The sequence below is a fragment of the Gossypium arboreum genome, chromosome 8 (genome assembly GCF_025698485.1).
Source record: "Gossypium arboreum isolate Shixiya-1 chromosome 8, ASM2569848v2, whole genome shotgun sequence".
Lineage (NCBI taxonomy): Eukaryota > Viridiplantae > Streptophyta > Magnoliopsida > Malvales > Malvaceae > Gossypium > Gossypium arboreum.
Window position 1 is genome coordinate 32156252 of NC_069077.1, and position 9824 is coordinate 32166075.

General features: G+C 32.6%; 1 non-coding gene across 1 annotated transcript; it reads left to right on the plus strand.

Moving 5' to 3' along the window:
- The first annotated feature begins 430 nt into the window (after nucleotides 1–430).
- LOC128279635 (small nucleolar RNA R71) lies at nucleotides 431–536 on the plus strand. The gene has a single exon (XR_008269834.1). It is a non-coding gene; the product is annotated as a small nucleolar RNA R71 (small nucleolar RNA).
- Nucleotides 537–9824: the final 9288 nt, after the last annotated feature.

Below are 9824 nucleotides of genomic sequence, written 5' to 3' on the forward strand. Positions count from 1 at the left end.
CAGTCCATGTCTTTCTCGGTTTTGGTTTTGGTTACCCACGCAGTATACGGATTTTGGGTTTGATGGATATTCTTCGAATGAGTGCCCTTCCCCACAATAAATACAAGCTATATTTTTGTATTGATTCAGTGGCTAAGCTGCAAAATTATTAAACCCATTAGTAGTAATTTTTTTAAGTATTAAGGAAATCAAAGATACCTGAGATGCTACTGAAATGAGAGCATCCACTTCATGAACTCTAGTAACTTGTCTTCCTGACATTACTCGATTGGTTGGCCATTGATAATTATTGTTCGCAATTCTTTCAATTATTTCATAAGCCTCATTATAAGACTTAGAAAGGAGTGATCCATTAACAAAAGTGCCTACTACCATTCTCGTGTGAGCATTGAGACCATTATAGAATGTCTCAAGTTGGATGCAATGCAGGATTCCATGACGAGGGCACTTCAATAGTAATTCTTTGTACCTTTTCCATGCCTCATACAATGACTCTTCATCCATTTGTTGGAAGGTAGTAATTTCATTCTGCTGCTTAGCATCCTTGCTAGGTGGGAAATACTTCATAAGGAATCTTTCTTCTAACTCTTACCATGTAGTAATGGAATCTAGTGGCAATGAGTTCAAATGGGCTCGAGCTCTGTCCCTTAGCGAATATGGGAACAACTTTAATCGTAGTGTATCTTCGGGTACTCTGGCTAGCTTGAAAAAATCACTCACCTCCATAAACAGTCTTAAGTGAAGGTGAGGATATTAAGTCGGCCTTCCACTGAAATGGCCCACTATCTAAAGCATTTGGAACATAACTGGCTTCAACTCAAATTGTTGTGCCTCAATTTTGGGTCTCTTAATACCCAGATTAAGTTCATGAATTGAGTAGGGTTTGCTTCGTTTCCTTGATTTGGATTTTTAAAGTTCATTTCTTTGGTCCTTCTTTGAACTTCTTGCTTCTTCTGTGTCGAAAAGTTCTTTCAATTTTAGGATCTACAGGGAGTAAATTGATAATTCGATCAATACTCATAATCCAAAATGAAAAATTAACAAATTCAAAAATAATGACTTTCAAAATAGTCCTCGGCAACGGCACCAAAAACTTGGAATGATGGAAATGTGCAAGTGTACACAATCGCAACAAGTAATAAAGTGGTAAGTAAATGTCGAGTTATCATACCCACAGAGACTATGTAAGAAAATATTTATGAAATGCAATTAAAAACACTTTGGTGAAGGAAAATTCATTGTTTTGAAAGAAAAGGGCTTAATAAAACTAGATTTAACCAAGAAAATGAACTAAGAAAATTAAAAGGTAAAAATTCCAAAGCATGATTTCTGATAAATAAGTTTAATCAAAATGACATAATTGTGTTAGATCAATTACATTTCTTAACTTAATATTACTAAAAAAATATTCATGTTGTTACGAAGAAGCTCACGACCACTTGGTAATTTGTTAACTATAGCACATACAGACTTACCAAATTAACTAATCTCTTGAACATATTACTATGCCAATTCAAAAAATTAATCAATTTTAACAAGCAAGTAAAGGATTAAGTGAATTAACAATATATTCCTACATTGAAACAGTTTAATCACAATAATCTTGAAAGTTATGCAAGGCTAATGTACCGTTTAATACCATCGCTAATTTAACACTCAGCTACCTTAGATGATTAAACATGCACTGATTAAGTATTGTGCCAATTAATTACAATTTAGATACAATTAATAATTATTCATTAGTTACCTTACAATTATAATGCAAGTATAACACAATCATTGTAACACCCCTTACCCATATCCAAGGCTGGAACAGAGTACGAGGCATTACCAGACTTAATCATACACATAGATGAAAATCGGACCATAAAATTTCGTTTAATTCAAAACTTTTCGAACACATGCATAGACTCATATTTAAAGACATATAACATGGCATAAATGAGCACTTACACATCCATAATCATGCAATAACATGACTTTCACTTTAAACATATTTGCTTACCATCCTGTATATAATATATATTCTTACATTAACTAGAACTAGACATGCTAAATCTTATTCTCATTTTATACCATCATAATTTAGTTACCAATTTGTCCATTAAACATCCATATTTAAGGCAACATTACTCATTTCCATTTAATTCATGATCCACTGGCCTGCATTTAACTTATCTGATGTATTACCAATCACGCATAACAAACAAAGCTAACTATATCATCACATCAAAACATAGGACATGGCATGATTAATTAAACTTATAAACCATAATGGATAAGGACCACATCTCATGATCATATATGATAACTCAATGCAGACTGATACATATGGTCAAAATCATAATAATAATACATATTACAAACCAACTTCCAATACATGCCACTCACTTGATATTTCTAATATTTGAATTAATTCTCCCAAAAATGATAGTTTGATAGTGTGATTTTGCCTCCGACGATCTCCAACCCCAAGCCGACCTGCCAATACTAAATAAATGGAGAGGATGGGTAAGCTTTACGCTTAGTAAGTCCATATGAAATTAATAAGCAATTACTAACATGCTTTTCAAGATAAAACACTATAATTGTATAATTACACATTTTCAGGTTAACCTGTTTTATCGAGTTACAGTTACTAAATCATTCATATATGAAGCTAAAAAACTCAAAATTTATTTTTGTTAATTTGCCTTGAAACTAGATTCATATACCTTTCTCCCATAAAATTTCCAGGATTTTTGGTTTAGACAATTAGTACAGTTTATTCATTAAAGTTTCCCCTGTTTTGCTGTCCAACAGTTCTGACCTCTCTTCACTAAAAATTATTTACCTCATATTTCGGGACTCGGATGATGTTCCCATCCATTCCTCCTGAAAGTATACTCATTTAATATTCTATTCATATAAATTATAACTCCTAATTATTGTTGTACAATTTTTAACAATTTTTCCAAGTCAGAATAGGGGATCTCGAATTTATTCTGACACTGTCTCACAAAAATTAGAGTATCACATAATATAGAACTCTTTTTCTCCCCCTATTTCTTTTATATGAAAATAGACTCATTAATGTTTAATTCCATAATTTTTTTGAAATTTAATTCAACTTACACAATGTTTAGTGAATTTTCAAAGTCACACAACTGCTACTGTCCAACACTATTTTACTACTAAAATTCAGTCTTACATAATTTCACTTAATCCATTTTGTCTTATCGAAGTTCACTCAAATATCAAGCACATTGCTCATAATTTTCATAAACATATACCTGCACTTATTCATCATATAATCATGTTCACATGTATTTTTACTTAATCGATTTTCCAGTTGAACTCTTCGGAATAATAATTGATACTCAGTTGCCTGCACATATTTTCACACTTGAGACAAGGCTATCTAGTACGCATAGTAGCCTGCACTTAGTACTACACATGCTACCAATTATCTGGTACACATAGTAGCCTGAACTTAGTACTACACACATGACCTCACAATAGATCATTCGTATCGTTTCTATTCCGAAGGCTTAACCGGGAAATTCCTCACTTTCCAACATGTTACAAATTTATTCATAGTCCTTTTTCAATTTGCAATTTACAACAAATAGTCATTCTATAGGCAGCCACATTCATATGATAACAAAATATAATAAAAAGAATCGATAAATTATTTACGTACAAACTTGTCGAAATCTCATCAGGTACAACAGTGTAGCAATTCATACAACCCAGGTAATAGTAATTTAACACTCAATTCATGCAACAATAATTTACCATTCAATTTCACATGACACAACAAGCATTACATTTTTCCATATCATACATACCATCCTCAACTTCTCTTAAACATATTAACTCATACAATTTATGCCATATCAATAGAGAATTACAATTCATGCATGGTATTGCATTATTATTAACACACGAACTTACCTCGATCCAGAAATGGCAATTTCCCATTTTAGTCCATAACCTTGTATTTTCTCGATTTAAGCCCGAATCTCGATTTCCTTCATCTATAATATCACATTTAGCCTAATAATTAGTCACATTATTCATTTGGGTCCAAAAATCATATTTTTACAAATTTGCATTTTGACCCCTAAATTTTGCATATTTGCACTTTTGCCCCCAAGGTTCGAAAATTAAACTTCATCCTATTTTCTTATGTTTTATGACATGATGGTAATTTTTCCCTTCTATGGAAACATCAAATTCTCACTCTAACATGTACTTATGAACATTAGGTATTTTTACCAATTATGCCGTTTTACTCGTTTTCACGTAAAATCACTTAGCAAAAGTTGTTTAACACAATTTAAAGCTTCATATTCTACCATTAAACATCAAAATACATGCATATCATTCATGGGTAATGTGACAACCCGAATTAGGGCCTAATCGAAATAGTGGTTTCGTGACCACAAATCCGAGATAGAAATAATTGTTTTATAATTATTTTGGGGTTTATGATATGATTGCATGATTGTGTGAAAATTTCGTGATGAAATTCTATGCCTAAAGTGCTTAAATTGAAAGTAGGGAATAAGTCGAATAAGTTGCAAAATTTGCATCCCGGAAGTTTTTAGTATGAAATTGTTTTGGAATATTAATTAGGAGGTCTTAAATAAAAATTTGACCAATTTTAAGTTCATGGACAAAATTAGGACCTGGAAGGAATTTTTGAAAGTTTAGTAAGGAGGGCATTTTGGTCATTTGGATATTAAATGAAATAAAATGGGAAAAATAACACAAAATTGATCATCATCCTCCTTAGTTGCTGCCAATTCTCCTCTCTCCATAGCTAGGGTTTCTTCAATTTTCAAGCTCCATAGTAAGTGATTTCAAGCCCGCTTTTAATGTTCTTTACGTTTTTGGAATCCGGAAGCTCGATTAAGCTTATGCTAGTAATAATTTAACCTAGGGTTCATATTGGGAAAAATACCCATAGGTGAAATTTGTGTATTTTGATGTTTTATGATAGAATATGAGGTTTTAAATTATGTTAAATAACTTGTGCTACTCGGTTTTAAGTGAAAACGAGTAAAAGCAAGATAATCGGTAAAATACCTATTGTTCATAACTATATGATAGAGTGAGAATTTGATGTTGTTGTAGAAGAGAAAATGTTCAGCATATCATAAAACATAAGAATAAGGGCTGAAATTAAATTCCGAGCCTAGGGGCAAAATTGTAATTTTGTAAAGTTAGGGGCAAAATGTAATTTTTCCATGATGTGATTTTTGGATTGAAATAAATAGTATGAGTATTAAATGAGCTAAATGTGTTATTATAGATCAAGAAAGACGCGAATTGATCTCGAGCAGGGAAGGAAAAAGTTTTGGACTAAATTGCAAAATTTCCACATTTTGCACCAAGGTAAGTTTGTATGTAAATATTACAATAATTTCATGTACATTCTTATATTTCAGCCTATTATATAAATATACTAGCTGATGTTAAAATATAAATCGACTATTGGAAGAATGGAAATAAATATAGAGAGAGAGATCACGGTTGAACATTCGGGGAGATTGAATAAAATAGAGGGAGCGTAGCTAGGTCACATGTATGATGCTGAGTGCACATCATGTGTACAAGAAAGCTACGAGACACCTCAGTAGTAGCTAGGTCACATGTGTGATACGAGATGTATCCCATGTAGACAAGAGAGCTACGTGAAAGATAAATGTAGCTAGGTCGCATGCGTGATTCCAAGTGAAGGACACCATGTAGACAAGAGAGCTACGAGACAAATCGGCTAGGTCGCATGAGTGGTACTAAGTGTTCACCATGTGTACAAGAGAGCCGAACTAAATGAAGTATGATGGTGGGGATGTGTGCTGAAACCATTAAATATCGAGGATTGGTCCGAATTGTTCAACGGGATGGTTTTGTGGTGATATTGTGGTTTGGACCTACACTTTTGGTGAATGAAATGTGGTGAAAATGATTTGTGGTATATACATATATAAGATAAAATGAGGTTAGCATAAAGAATGTGTGAAAGAGTGAAATTAGCATTAAAACTGTTTTTAGATGGTAGCAGTGACGTGATTTTGAAAAATCACCAAAAATAGGAGGAATATAATTAGAAGTTGAATGAGATGTGAAATTAAAGTTTAATGAGTCTACTTTCATGTAAAAGAAACAGAGCAAGCAAAGGAATTCTATATTTTGAGATATTTACAATTGTATGTGACTTGCTCAAGATGAATACGTGATCCCTGTTCCAACTTTGAAAATCATTAAAATTGTACAAAGCAAATTAAGAAATATAGTTTACATGCCTAAATTCCTTATTGAGACTAGTTTTAAATGAAACAGACTTCAGGGTTGTTTGAATTGTGTACTGAGAGAAATTCAATTCGTAGTGAACAGAGGTCAGATCAATTGAGCTGTGTAACAGGGGAAACTTTAACTAATAAACTGTACTAATCGGCTGAACCAAAAATTATAGAAAAAAATTGGCAAAAAGCTTTATGAGTCTAGATTCAGGGAAATTTTATGGATTTGAATTTCGAGTTTTTTAACTCGAGTTATGATTTATTTAGTGAATATGACGCAACAGAGACAGCTTAATCAAAGTGGAATGAATAGTGAAGTTAAAGTAGATATACTTGAATTGTTGTGTAAACATGTTAGATTCTTTAATTAGTATTTACATACTTACTTACTAAGCTATAAGCTTACTTTGTTTCTCTCTTTTGTCTTATAGTGTCCTCCGGCTTGCTCAGGAGTTAAGGATCGTGAAGATCTACCCGCACTATCATACTTTAGGGTATTTGAACTAAACGTTTTGAATTATGGCATGTATAGTAGGCTTAATTATTTTGTTACGTGTCATATTTGTCTAGGTTTAAAATATTAGTTGCAGTACTCGACCAGCTATTTTGTACAAGCCATTAAAGTTGGCTAATATTGTTCAAGACATATGTTATACGATGCACTATCAAATTGGATGACATATTTATATCTCGGTTATGTTTAATGGTATGTGTTATGTTCTGGTAATACCTTGTATCCTGTTCCGGCGACGGTAACGGGTAAGGGGTGTTACAGGTAAATTTTTAAACACAAACCCTAGCTCAAAATAATGGTAGAAATAGCTAGAACATGTTACCGGGACTTCAAAAATGTAAAGAAAATTAAAAACGGGCTAGGGATCACTTACAAATGAGCTTGGAAAGCTTAAAAACCCTAGCCATGGTGTTTTTCATGAAAAATTCGGCCATGAGGAAGAAGATGAGCAAAATTGGCTTATTTTGGCATTTTTAATTCATTTAATTACCAATTTACTAAAATGCCCTTAATGAAAAACTTTTAAAAACCTATCATACCATGTCCATTTTTGTCCACAAACTTCAAAATGGTCTAATTGCCATTTAAGGACCTTTAATTTAAGAACTCATAACAATTAGACACTTCTAACATGAACTCAACTTTTGCACTTTTTACAATTTAGTCCTTTTGACCAAATTGAGTGCCCAAACGTCGAAATTTTTGAACGAAAGTTTCACGAAATCATTCCGTAAAATCGTAGACCATAAAAATATAATAAAAATGAATTTTCCTCATCGGATTTGTGGTCCCGAAACCACTGTTTCGACTAGGCCCAAAATCAGGATATTACAATCATGGTTTTACTTAATCAAACAATTTACCAAGATCTATAACAACACAAACATGTTTTTAATAACTTAAGTAGACGAAATGCAATCAACCTAACACGAATTAAATTTAAGCCATGTTAATTAAATTTAGAATAACAGCATAACAAATATTCATAGACATGTTCATAACAACAACAAGGAAAGTTAAAGGATAGGAAACTAGAATCAAATCCAGTTTTTCTTTAAAGCCAGACTAGTTTGCTCATCTCCTTCTCCGCTTGTTCTATTGATCCAAGGCTTCTATAAGCACTTGAATGCTACTACCCAAGGTGGTTGAAAAACTCTTTTCCAAGAAGGAAATCGTCAAAGGAAAGTAGAAGGGAAAAATAGGAAACAAAGAGGGGTTTTGGAAGGGAGAAAGTGAGTAAAAGTGAGAGAGAGAAGTGTGGAATGAGAGGTGTGATGAATGAAGAAGGGAAAGGGGTATTTATAGGTGGGTTTGGCTGCTAAAAATATCAAAAAATTAGCAGCCATACACCTTCCTTGGCCGGCCACACATTGATGCAAAGTTTGAATGTTTCAAACTTATCTAAATTTAGCTTGGGGCATTTTTTAAAGTACAAAAAGTGGAGGGTTTGAATAGATTTTTAAGGAAACTTGAGGGCTATTTTGAAATTAATTAAATTAGATAAATAAGCTGACTGGGTCAACTTATTGTGACAGTTTTGGGCTGCAAATTTCTTTATTGGATCAGACTTCAATGCTTAGCGCACTAGGGCACTTTCTCCTTCAAGCTTTATATAAAATTTTAACCCAATTTAACTTGGATAAAAATTAAATATAAAGTATATAAGTGATTATCATTTGGACTAACCTTGGCTAGAAAAATATTTAATCTTGCCATTGGTTCACTCGACGCAAAAATTCCTCCGACAGTTCAAGCCTTTCAAGGTGTCTACCGAGCCAATTTTCACCTTTTGTGCAAAATTGTCGAAAATAAGCCAATGTATAAATTTATTATAAAAATAATTAAAATTCAATATGTTAATAATTTAAGTGTAAATTAATTATTTTATAATTAAAATATATGAATGTCAAAAAAAAAATTACTACGATACAGCATGAATTAGAGCTCAAAAGGTGCTGAAAAAGTTTATATATTTTTGTGTTTCCAATTACTCAAACTAATTATAAAACCTAAAAAATCTCTCTCAACGGGGAGGTCTCATACAAACATAAATAATGAGAACTATAATGCATAATTTTAACCATTCTATCTCCATCCTGATTATCTTTTCTAGTTATATGTTGAAGATTCCATTAATCAAATCGTAACAACATTTGGTGAATTTTCCTGATCAAAGCAGAACTAGAGCCTTTTGATGTCCTCTCCTGTATAGCTATTACTGCCTCAAGGTTATAAGTCTCAATTGAAACACGACCAAATCCACCCTCACAAAGAAGAATCAAGCCATCTAGGATGCCCCACAGTTTGGCATAAAAGTAGAATAATTCCCTAAAAATCTATTAAAACCCACAATCCAAATCCATACTCCATCACTATTTTTCGCTATACCCCCCGCCGTAGTAAAGCTGCCTACATTTCTAACATATCCATCTATGTTGTAACACCTCTTACCCGTATCCAAGGCCGAAACAGAGTACGAGGCATTACCAGACTTAACAATACACATAGACGAAAACGGGGCCATAAAATTTCATTTAATTCAAAACTTTTCGAACTCATACATAACAAACAAAGCTAACTATATCATCACATCAAAACGTAGGACATGACACGATTAATTAAACTAATAAACCATAATGGATAAGGACCACATCTCATGATCATATACGATAACTCAATGCAGACTGATACGTAAGGTCAAAATCATAATAAAAATACATATCACAACCAACTTCCTATACATGCCACTCACTTGATATTTCTAATATTTGAATTAATTTTCCCAAAAATGATAGTTTGATAGTGTGATTTTGCCTCCGACGATCTCCAACCCCGAGCCGACATGCCAATACTAAAGAAATGGAGAGGATGGGTAAGCTTTACGCTTAGTAAGTTCATATGAAAATAATAAGCAATTACTACCATGCTTTTCAAGATAAAACACTATAATTGTACAATTACACATATTCAGGTTAAGATGTGTTATCAAGTTACAGTTACTAAATCATTCATATCTGAAG